This window comes from Gymnodraco acuticeps, unplaced genomic scaffold, assembly GCF_902827175.1.
Source record: "Gymnodraco acuticeps unplaced genomic scaffold, fGymAcu1.1, whole genome shotgun sequence".
Classification (NCBI taxonomy): Eukaryota; Metazoa; Chordata; class Actinopteri; order Perciformes; family Bathydraconidae; genus Gymnodraco; species Gymnodraco acuticeps.
Window position 1 is genome coordinate 1769347 of NW_022990559.1, and position 12692 is coordinate 1782038.

The window sequence follows — 12692 nt, forward strand, 5'->3', positions numbered from 1 at the left end:
GGAATTAAGTTAAATGTTCTGCATATAGTTTGCATAATTTATGTAATAGCGCTATAGTGGAAGTTATACTTTATTTATTGTGTCTCTCTGAGGACCCTTGGTTCACCACCACACATACACCTTATTGTTTAGCTAACAGTAAGGCAGAAGCACTATCTGGAGGCACTAATGCTGGTCTGAGGTCTGCTGAAACCTCATCTACAGTACACCGCTTTGTATCTAGAAGTTGGAATAGTTTAAAACAAGCTAGGCTCTTCACATTGTTGTAAAAGCCCAGAAGTGCATTCTTTTTGATGAAAGTAACATGCATACAAATGCCTGCACTGCCAGAGAGGCTCTCCACGGAGAAACATAGCCCTAGACCTCGACCATTTCCAATTTGGAATTCCAGCAATACCTCAAAAGAAATGTTTCTTGTAATGATGAGATGAGCTTTTGGATCTTTGGTTGATTTCTACTTATTACTGAGAGAAAACATTGCCACAAATAAAATCCAGGGTTGGTTAGTTAGAGGTTAGCGCGGCTATGGCTGCCTTTTGCGTGTTTTGATGAGACTACAGTGTACACTTCTGTGGTATTATGCAACGCTGCCTGTGTGAGAAAAGGCCTTTTAATCTTTCTCTTGGGTAATGAGCAAAAGGAAACAGAGACTCCATTTGTTCTGCTCCTGAGGGCATGAAATACAAAACCTAATGAAAGAGCCGGTCCAGTGTTCGCTCGCCACAGCCCGGAGAATCTGGATGAGATCACCTTTAATTACAGCGTAACCCTGGTGGGCCGGTACCGACGGCTTCTGAATGCTTCTTTAACCTTCTCACTCATTTCTGATGCTTGGTCCTCTTGTTGTGTGAACTCTACAGGCCTGATAGATCCAGGCCAATCACTCTGAGCCGTGAGACGACTCATATTCTTTTCAGCGAGAGCTCCAAGTTAAGTCTTTTAATCCCTCATTTGGCCCAATGAAACCCTGCTTACACCCGGGCAAATCACTGCCAGGATTACATCAAAATTAGAGGATTAATAACAGCCGTTTCTTCGGAGTGGAGTACAACTGGAAATGTGGATGACTATACTGTTAGTGGACAGTTGATCCAACTCTATAGTTTGTCTTGATGTTGAGTTGCTTTAAAGAAATCCATGAGTTTAACTGTTTGTTTTGATTTGATTACATAAACTGGTGGATTAACACACATCCAAATAATCCTGATGAAAATCTGATTTAAAAACTATTTACAGCATAGTGCTAGAAAAGTATGGATTGTAATCAGCAGCTCATTCACAGTTTTGTTTTATATTCGCATGTTCCATGTCTCTCAGTTTTATGATTACACCTTAATATAAGAAATAATACTGTATTCTGTGATACTTGGTGTCATCCTGCAGAAACATAATCAAGGTGATAACTGCTTTTGCAAACGCTGTTACTTTTAAAATACATTTAGTATTTATTTGCATAAATATGTATTTAGGTAACGCTTTTTTTTGTGAAAACCCAGAAGGCCAAATAACAGGAACAACTTCATAAAATTAAAGAAAGCAGCTACGGCTTTGTGGACCAAAACACCTTATAATTTAATGCAACAACCCATAATTATGACCTCAAGAAGCGAACAGTGTTGCTCCTGCGACAGATTTGACAGAAGTTGAACATCATCATCTCCATGAAGTCAGTGTATATTGCCGAGCTATTGCATCAGATTGTGTCATATGTTACAAGTGTTCATGTTGCTATGCCCACTACCATTTGCACATTGAAATATCAAAATAGCTTTGAATGATTTGATACTTTTTCATAAAAGTCAGTCAATGCTTTCCAAAAGCACGAGCAGTGAACTCCAGGCCCACGTGACTGAACTCAAAATTGAAAGAAACAGACTAAGAAATGACGTAAGCTCCATGATCAAAACTGCCAAAAAGAATTTCATCAATGTCAAAACTGAGGAAAACAAAAATAAACCCCGTGAACTTTGGAAATTACTCAATAACCAGCTTGGCTGCAGTAAAAAACTCAAAACGAGATTTTCTAACTTAAACATAAAGACAGATAACAGGCTCATCACAGACAAACTGGATGTGGCCAAGTACTTGAACATTTTTTTCACAAACATAGCCACAACTCTTGTAAATAAATTACCCTCCCACTCAGGGCTTTTTGGAGTAGATCACATCATGACCTACTACAAAAACCTAGGGGTACGCAAAGATGATTTCAGTCTAGCAAGGGTAACAACAGCAGAGGTACTCATTAAACTCAGCGCCCTCCAACCTAACAAGGCCACTGGCCACGACAATATCCCCTCCAAATTCCTCAGAGACACAGCAACCGCCATCTCACCAGTCATAGCTCACATAATTAACCTCTCCATAAAACAGGGAAAAGTACCCAAAGACTTCAAAATTGCAAGAGTAACCCCCCTGCACAAAAAGGGCAGCAAATTGGACCCAGGCAACTACCGCCCTGTTTCTATACTTACCTCCATCTCGAAAGTCATGGAAAAAATAGTATATGAACAGGTCGAAAAGTACCTCGCGGAAAATAAACTAATCTATGAATTTCAATCTGGCTTTAGAACATCCCACTCCACTGACACATGCCTTCTTTATTTGAGCGACCACATCAAACAAGAGGTGGACGAGGGCAAGTACTGCGGCATGGTGATGCTGGACCTACAAAAGGCTTTCGACACTGTCAATCACCCCATTCTGATTGACAAGCTAAAAGCAATTGGTTTTGATAAACTATCGGTGAGCTGGATGCAATCCTACCTGGAGGGGAGAGAACAGATGGTGTAGGTAAACGGTACTCTGTCCCCCCCCCCTCCCAGTGAGCTGTGGTGTTCCACAAGGAAGAATATTAGGTCCGTTACTGTTCCTAATTTATGTAAATGACATGTCATCAGCATGTGACTGCAACTTGTTCCTGTTCGCGGACGACTCAGCCCTGCTGGTCTCTGACAGGAACAGGTTGCAGGTTGAAAAAACCCTCAGCTCCGAGCTCGGCAGAATCTGCACCTGGCTCGCCGATAATAAATTATCATTACACCTGGGTAAAACAGAGTCCATTCTCTTCGGTTCGAAACATAATCTCAGCAAATCCGACGACTTCTCAGTTGCAGTGGGCGACATTATTGTCACAAGTAAGAAGGAAATTACATACCTAGGATCTATTCTTGAGGCAAACCTCTCCTGTGACAAAATGGCATCCAATGTAATAAAAAAAGTCAATCAAAGAACTAGATTCCTATACCGGATCTCCTCTCTGGTAAACAAAAACACCCTGAAAACTCTGGCAGGAGCACTCATTCAAGGGTACTATGACTATGCTTGCACGTCATGGTACCATAGCACCTCCAAGGCGCTAAAAATAAAACTTCAAACATCGCAAAATAAACTGGTCAGACTACTGCTTGACCTTTCATCTAGAACCCACCTCACCTCTGCCCACTTTGACAACCTAGGATGGCTTAGAGTAGACGACAGAGTACAGCTACTTGCAATGGGCCTGGTCTACAAGATCCACTACACCTCTATGGTACCCATGTACATGTCAAAATTCTTCCCAAAGGTCAAGGAATACCATGATCATAACACCAGAGGGAGCTCCACAAATCATGTGAAACCCAGATTTGGCACAAAAAAGGGGGAATACACGTTTCGCAATTATGCCACATCAAGGTGGAACGCTCTTCCCACAACTCTAAAGGAAAGTAAAACTATACTTACCTTCAAAACCTCTCTTAAAGAGCACCTTCGGGGGAGAGCATTGCAAAACTGGCCCCGATAATGGTACAAATCTCAACCTGTCGTTCAATGGACAGCTTCCCCCCCCCCCCCCATCTATCTATATACTCGCATTTTAGACTCTGTTACTAATGGCGCGTTTCCACTGCAGCGGGTAGCCCCGTTTAAGCGTCCTTAACCGTCCTCAAGCGGCCAGGCCGGTTTTTGGTGGCGTTTCCATATAGCCTAGTACCGGCCAGCGGGTACTTTTTCCCTCTTTTTCCGGCCTCATAAAATCGTGGTTCCCTCAGACCAGGGCCAGGGCTGAACTAGTGACGTCAACACTCTCGACTGCTGATTGGTCAGAGAGAATCGTCACAAGATTGCGCGCGAGTTCATCCCTAGCGTCGCATATATATCTAGAAGCAAGCTTGCAGCATTTTTATACACAGCATTTTGTAAACGGAGGAGCTACAAAAATGGCTACGTCTAATAAGAAAAGCACACCGTGGTCGACCGAGGTGACGACGTTCCTACATCTCATTGGCGATGATCAAATCCAGCGGGAGCTCGACGGAACAACTCGAAATGTGAACAAAAACAAAGCCGATCGCCCCGCCTACACTGCGTTGCTACCCCAGGTCCTAAACTGTAATGGAAATGCGCCACGGCCTGGGCCGGCCAGCGAGGTAGCCCGAGGCCTGAGCGAGGACGTTTAAACGGGGCTACCCCGCTGCAGTGGAAACGCGCCATAACTGTATATCTGTAGACTTGGTATGTCTTAAATGTCCGGTTAGGATGTATTAGAATGAAATCTAAAATGAAAATTGTAAATAAGCAATCTGTATGTAAAAAACCACCTGTATGTAAATTGTAAATAAGCCATCTGTATGTCAAATATGTCTTAAATGACATGATGAATTGGAAATGGGGGACCCTGATGTAAACAAGACGAAAGTCTTTCTCTGGTCTGCATCCCCTTAACAATTGTATGTTTTGAGCTGTACTGTACTGTACCCAATATACAAGCTGTTAATAAACTTTTCAATCAATTAAATCAATCATACTCCTTTTTAGCTTGAGTGATGCACCTTTTTTGTTTGGAATAATCAAATCAAATTTCAAAATGTAATTCTGCACAACAAGTAAAGGGCCCATGTCATGCTTTTCCGGTTATTACCCGTCCCCTTGTTGTTATGAAGGTTTTTCTGCATGTAAACGGTCTGCAGAGTCACAAACCCTCAAAGTATACCCTGTAGCGAGTAAACTCTAACACAGAAAAGACCTGTCTGTGCTGTCCCAGAACGCCTCGTTGGAGATTTCTCAGTTTCCATTGTTTGCTTCCTGAGTTCTGTGAAGTGTGAATACCCATATCAACAACAAATGACCGGATTGGCCCAAATGGACCAATCCGGGGAGCACCTCACACACCAGGATCCCCTGGCTAACTAACAGGGAGTCCCCATTGACTTGCATAGAGCTCCCTGAACGCTGGTAATAGACGAGTTGGGATGACGGAGAAATGCTCTCCGCAGACCCATTCTCACAGCGTTACAAACCTTTTTCTTTCTCAATATCAAGCCACACTTCTTGTTTTTACTTCGGCTGTGAGTGTTTGTGTGTGCTCAGGATGAGTTTCGCTTGTTCTCGCTGTATCGCCGACCCGGAAACCTGTCCGCTCCTCGCAGCAGCGGCGAGCAGCAACGGTGGGGGGGGGGCTGCAGGAGCTCCAACAAGCCGTTTAGGACAGAGAGTGAATACCCATATACAGAGATGCTGTATGAGAAACCAATGTGAGTTTGGAAAATTGCACAATTTAAATCTATTCTAGTAGACCTCAACAATGGAAATGTGATCAGTAGAAATGGCCATGACATGGGACCTTTAAAAAACAGGTTAGCAGGTTCAAACATTCAGTAATGAGCCAATCAGTCTTTCTTTTTTACCGAAAAGCAAACACGAGCCCATTCCATTAAATGTCTCTTTCATTGATTGATGATAAAAAAATGTCTTGTGATGGCCTGCACTGAGGGAAATCCTCTTGTCATGAACATAACCCGTCACTGGTATTGATGTATGAAAGGGGGGGGGGGTTAAATGGTACATGAAAAGAAATAACCAACTTCATAAAGCGACTGAAACATTTCCCCGGGGGACCTCAGAATGTGAAAGAGATCATTTGATGGAGCGTGTTTGATCGGTTAAGAGCTGTTTGTATCTAATAAAGAATTGACAACGGCAGACATCAGGGGCGATGTGAGAGCCAGCTTGGACAGAGAGAACATGAATGACTGGAAGGAAGTGAAAAATGATGAAAGACTTCAAGTTTCTGCTTTAACAGGGCATCATCAAACCTACTTTTTTTCAAGTGAGGCTATGGCGGCGCAACTATAATTGAGTTCATGTTGAGCAACCCTTTTCAAAGACGTGTTTACATCGATTGTTTCAGGGTCTAAAGATATACTACTGTACATAACTGTGGTTTGATCATTGACCGTTAAGGCCTCAACAACCTGAGTCTGCAGCAGAGAACAACAACACATCGCCCTCTTTGCTGCAAGGAGTGAACAAATCAAGCCCAAACTGTCTAACTGAGGTGAGTAAGTGCTCCTTCCAGAGGGCGCTGAACTAAACAACATCAGACCTTTGGATTCTATCGTCTCACATCACAGGCTCACTGAGAGGGCAAACATATTGTTTATCATCACAACTTCTAAAGAACTTTTAGGCTATACTTCTGTAGCTGTGGCTAACAGGTCTGTGTTTCAGATAACATTGGACAGTAAAGGCTGTGATATTGGACAATGGCAACAAACAAGTTGTTCAATTTCCTTTACAAGCTAAATGTTTTGCCAAATTAGTTACTTATTGTTAATAAATGTAAAACCAAATGTGAACGCACAACGTAATGTTGCTAATGACTCATCATTGCCCAAGAACAGCTGCAGTAACGGCCCGTCCACACTACAGCTGAGCGTGTCTGAAGCTCGACCAACAACCAATCACATGAATCTCCCGCCCCTGACACACAAGCAGCGGTTTGATTGGCTAGAGCTTGTACTGGCATATGATTTGATTGGCTGACGCTTCCACCGAAAGCTTCAGAAGCTTCAAAAGTTGAACATTGCTCAACTTTTGCAGCCTGAAACGCCAGGAAAGCTCCGCTCCGCTTCCCACAATGCAGTTCGGTGAAAAGTGACGTCACCCCATTCAAAGTGAATGGGCAGACGCGTTGGAAACCGCTTTTGAAGCTGTCGAAGCTGTAGTGTGGACGGGCCGTAAGTAACGCAGCGTCCACACGGCAGCCTGCGTTGAAGCTTGCCGGCAGGCGTGTCTGAAACTCGACCAACAACCAATCACATGGATCTCCCGCCCGGACACACAAGCACGCGGTTTGATTGGCTAGAGCTTGTACTGGCATATGATTTGATTGGCTGACGTTTCCGTCGAAGCTTCAAAAGTTGAACATTGCTCTACTTTTGAAGTGAGCAATGCGAAGTGACGGAACCTCAATGCAGTTCGGCCAAGCGTGACGTCACACCATTAAAAGTGAATGGGCAGAAGCGTTGAAGCTTCAACGCACGCCGCTGTGTGGACGGGGCCGTAAGGCAGGTTAAAATGTAACCAAAAGGTCTGACTGTTAATTGTATCAGAATCATACTTTAAACTATATAGAATAAAGTATATATTGGTATAAAGATAAGAAGTCAAAGTAAAAATGTATACATAATGGATGTATAAAGGATGTTGGGTAATCATTTCACTGGTGATTTCATTTGACTCCCATGTTGTCACGGTGGTGGAAGTTTACCAAATGTAAGTCAAATAACAAGAACCAAAACAAACAAATTAGAATCAAGATGTCAAGCAAATAAAAACCTAAGCTGACCAAACAAGTCAATAAATGGCAGAATGAGGAAAACAGCACAGCAGGGGAAGCAAAACCAATTAAATCAACTCTAATGCAGAAAGTGAATAATTAAGGGAAATGGATATTACATCAGTCACACACGGCTAATCCATAGTCCTCCTCCTCCCCTGACACTGATCACACCACAGCCAGCCCTTTAACACACCATGCAGCCACTTGGCGCTCTTCGTGAGGGGGTGATGGTGGTGGGTGGATACGCTGACAAAAATCTCCCTCAATAACGTCCTAACCATTCGATTACAGCCAGCTTGTATCTTAATGCTTTCGGAATACCCTGCAAGCAAGACACTTGATTTGTCCCGCTTCCTCCGAGATGATAGAAATGTGAGTTAAAGGAGGAATTTAAAGAAGAAAGTGGGCAGACTGAGGACCGGGCAGGCTCCATCATAGCTGAGGCTGGTGGATGAAGGGAGGGAGGAGAAGGAGGGAGGGCTTGAGTTCGACCTGAATGAGAAACTCCCCAGAGAGATGGAAGTCTGGGCTTTTGGAGCCGACTCAAACACTTTGAGTCCAGCACCTTCGCTGTAAGAGATTTATCAGAGGGTGGAGTGGACTTGGCTCCTCTTTTTGGTCTGATTTGAGGCCTGAGAGACTCGGCCCCCTGGGAAGGATCAACCTTCACTGTCCAACCTATAATTAGTGATTAACGGTGAAGTCCAGACTTTTGATTTACTCTGCGCTGCTCCCAGAATGGGATGTTGGTCAGTGCCACGGCGAGAGAGGTAAATCACCTATTGCACTAGAGGCAAGAAGCTTGTCAGGCAAAATAGCCTGGGGCTGCAGGATGTTGGGAAGGGGGACAGCTGCATGAAGACAAATTGCACTAAGGTTGCTTAGCCAACCCCCTAACTCCATCCTCTATCATGTTCTGTCGCTCACTTTCTCCAACACTTGCTTGCTCTGTCTCTCTTCAGCAAGTCGCTCCTTCTCCCGCTCCTTCTCAATGATGTTTAATATTAAGGCTGAATGGTTGTATAACCCCAACTGCTTTGAGTTTGACATTTCGTAGAGGAGATATAAGAATGTGCCCTGATGCTGAGTGTTCATATCACAAATGCAAAGACTCACACAGAACACATGCCAAGAAACAGACACTTGTGAACATCCTCTGATCTTGGATGCTTGATTTGTTCAAACTTTCTCCCAAAGCAACGGAATTTCATTTTTGATACGAAAGATAGCGACTCTGTGGACACAAATGTTTGACAGAGAAAAGGAACATTGTTTGAACGTTGAAACACACATCCTCCCCCTTTGTTTCAAAATACTTCTCATTCCTGCTTTCAATGTTGAACTGCTGACACTTGCAGCAGTGAAAAACAAAGTGCACCCCTGCTAAATAAAACGGAAAGAATGTCAACAATTACAGGGAGGTGTTTCTCACAAAACATTTGAAAGACTATATGTTGGGACCTTGGACCCTCGGGGGGCCAACATGCTTTATGTATTTTAAGTTTCCTAAAGCATGAAGTGTCTAACTTGTTTAGAAGAATGTCTTCATGAGACCATTTGTGCGGGACGGGTGGCGCAGTGGTCTGTGAATCCGATCATCAGATCAAGGGGGAGTGCTGGGGAACTCCAGTTCGAAACCCACTCCTGCCGCCACTGCGTCAGGCCGTTGTGTCCTTGGGCAAGACACTTCACCCGGATTTGCTCCTGTGGGTATTGTCCACAGTACATGTATAATACTAATGTGTACCTGTAAAAGCGCCTCGATGACCTCGAGGCGTGAAGATGGATGGTGTGGCGCAGTGCGCTGTGCAATGATCATCAGATCAAGGGGTGAAACCCGCCGCTGCTGTGTCTGTAAAGCCGGTGTGTCCTTGGGCAAGACTCTTCCCCTGAACTTGCTCCTGTGGGTATTATCCACAGTATCTGACCATTGCGTGTATATGTAAAGCGCTTTGAATCATTGAAAAAGCGCTATAATACATGTAAGTTATTATTATTAAGCTCTAGTAATTGAACCAGTATATTCTAGTTTGCTATACCTTGCTATACAAAACAAACTAACCGTCACTGAGAAATATACACATAGCTGCAGTTAGCATCTTCAAAGGTAACATCTAGTCAACCCTGCTGAGACACATCTTCTGCATGAGTCTATATATCAATGTAAATATATTTGTGTCTGTGTACATGGAAAACTGTGCAGCACAACATTAGGTAAAAGAACGTTGGCATCATACTGAGGGCAGACATACCTTTGATGTGGATTCTGAGCTTTTCCACTTCAATGAGATTACGTTATAATGCTCTGAACGGTCTCAATCCAAAGAAAATACCCCAGGCACAGCCATAGTGACCAGTATTTCCAATATCTGGTCCCATCCTTCTGCAACAAGCCACCCAGAAGAAAATAATACTGTTTGTGAAGCGTTATGGCTCTAACACGTTTAAAAATGCAGAAATGACAGGTGTTGATAGGGCAAGAGGATAATTATCACTCCCTTCCTCTCTCCTCCCACAAACATTATACACATCAAGCTGGCTGTAAAACATTAACAAACGGCTTTGGTGAGAGCATTACCTCCGGCTGATCAAGTCTGTTTCTAAAGCAGCTGTTGGGAGAGATCCTGAGGGACGCTCAGCATTAGTATGCACCAGAGCCTAAGAGGAGCTCTAATTGGATTATTTTTTATCACAACTACCTTGTGGAAAACAACTAACGAAAAATTCCTTTATCTTACTGCGAAAACTAAATCATACAGCACTTAAGATCACACATAAGAGAAGCGGCGCTTATATTGTTCCTTCATATTTCACACACATAAGACTTCATTGCTTTGCTTTTCTATTATATTGAGGGTTTAATGTTGAGTGACATCTGTTCCTTTGCTATTCTGGGCAACATCAGAAACCTGTTTATGTGCTTTAACACGACAGTATATTGAGCATATGCAACCATTAACGTCACCTATTACAAACTCAGAGAGAGTTACAATACTTTACACTTCCAAACTACTGTCTTTGTTCTTCTAGTTGTACATCAGCACACTTGGATAGCTTCACAACAACACATGGTGGGTGCCAACAACTTCCACTGGATGACAAGAGATGTTAACTGTTGAGAAAAGAGGATGAATGCAGCAATTTGTTTACACTGAACTGTTAAACAACCCTGACAGGCAGAAAAGCACATTGAACCTCTCTCAGTCAGAGGGCACTCAAATGTATTCAGAGCGTAGGTTTCTTCCTACTGTGAATTTAAACCAGAGCTGTCAATGGTGTGTTCGCAAATACCAAAGTGTTCATTCTTTGAATCCACAAACACCTCCGGCTTCACTCTATTCAGATCAAGTAGAAGGACAAACTTTCTTTATCAGTCAAATTCAACAATTAAAAAAAGCTTTTCAAGTGAACTCCTTCAAATGGATGTTTTCACCTTGGCTTTATAACTTGATAGGAGCCACTACTGGGATTCACTATTGTTTTAGTTATTCAATTCACAACATAGAAAGTGGAATTGGGATTTGTGTGATTTCTACAGTTCCGATGGAGACTACACTTCCCAAAGCATGCCAGAGGAAAAACATAGACTTTGAGGTAAAAAAATGCAGGAGGTTGTGTTGAATTTCTCTGTGGAGTGGATGTGAATAGTTAGGATGCTGGTGTGAATTGGCCTTCTATTGGATGAATTCTTCTTTGAAAAAAAGCTATATTTCAGATGAAACCCCAAAATAAACTCCTGTTGCTATCCCTGAAAGTGCAAATCAGATCACTTACTATTAGGATTGTACCTATGCAGAATGGTGTTAAAAGTGGCTGGTTTTATATATATTTCCCTTTGGTTTTTGTCAGGTGTATTGGCTTTCTACACTTCAACCACAACAATGACAGTGTACAGTTCACATCACTGCTTCTCGTCGGTGACCAAGACAATAACGAAATCCATCCAACTGTCTCGTTTGCCTGATATTCTGTGTTATCATTCATTCGTATAGATGCATCATGTGTTTTCCGGTAATACATGGTTTAAAACTGTTCACTTTAATATCCAGAGCCATCCAAACCATCATCACCAGTTAGAATCCATTATCTTAACAATCATTTTTTTCATGTTAACTGCACCGTGCTGAATTGTGAAATTGCTCCCTTTATCCAAAACAAATGAGAAGCTTAGAACCCAATCAGGATTATCTGTCTTAAATAATAGATATGGAATACTTTATTTTATCTCCCCACAAACATAAACAGCTCTGTGTGCATGTGTGTTAACGTCAACGTATCATTGCTAAAAATACACAAAGGCTTCACTTTGTCAGAAAGTTCAAGAGGAAAGAACAATCCCCCCTTTAGAATTGTTGAGAAAATGTGCGCTTGTACTTCAGTTGAGGATTACTTGGAATTAAAGAAAAAAGGGATTCAACTTATTTAAATCTTTCTAATACATTCTTGAGATACAAAAAGTCTCACGCTGGAATTATGAAACCATTTTAATATCCCTTCTCACCGCCTGTGAATGGAATACTCAGCAGGGGGTTTAACAAGTAAAAGCTTGAGTATCCACTTATTGTCGCTGTGCCATTGATGCTGAATAACAGAGAATGTGCCTTAATAGATCAAGCCTTCTTTCTTGAGGAGGCCCGGCGTTTGGTCTGGATGACTAATTATAATAATCACTGAAATAGGGAGTTTAAGTCAACCACATTTCGAGCTTGGACAACTTTCTGCAAGAATAAGGATCACAGCACACAAGATTGGAGCCGTCGTCCAATAAAACAAAAGACAATGTCAAGGAGGATAATGTAAAAAAAGAAATAAACCAAAATGTACAGTAGAAGAAGGAAATCAAAGCTGTTCAGCAGCAATTGATACGTTTCACATATTGGCAAGTCAGACTGTTAATCAATAATGCTAAGTTCCCTTTAGCCATAAACTGGACACTCTCATAACTTCGACTATGAACACAAAGTACTGACGTTCAAAGTTCAGTATTGTCCGAGAGACGGTGTCGAGAAAATGATATCCTCACAAAGTCAATAAAGCAACTAACTGTATTTTAAGGCTGTGACGCCACAAAATGGATATCAATTGAATC

General features: G+C 42.4%; 1 protein-coding gene across 1 annotated transcript in view; it reads right to left on the bottom strand.

Moving 5' to 3' along the window:
• The window catches only part of fstl5 (follistatin-like 5), a 200649-nt gene that overhangs the window by 78369 nt on the left and 109588 nt on the right, over nt 1-12692 (bottom strand). The gene's annotated exons all lie outside the window — the stretch shown is intronic.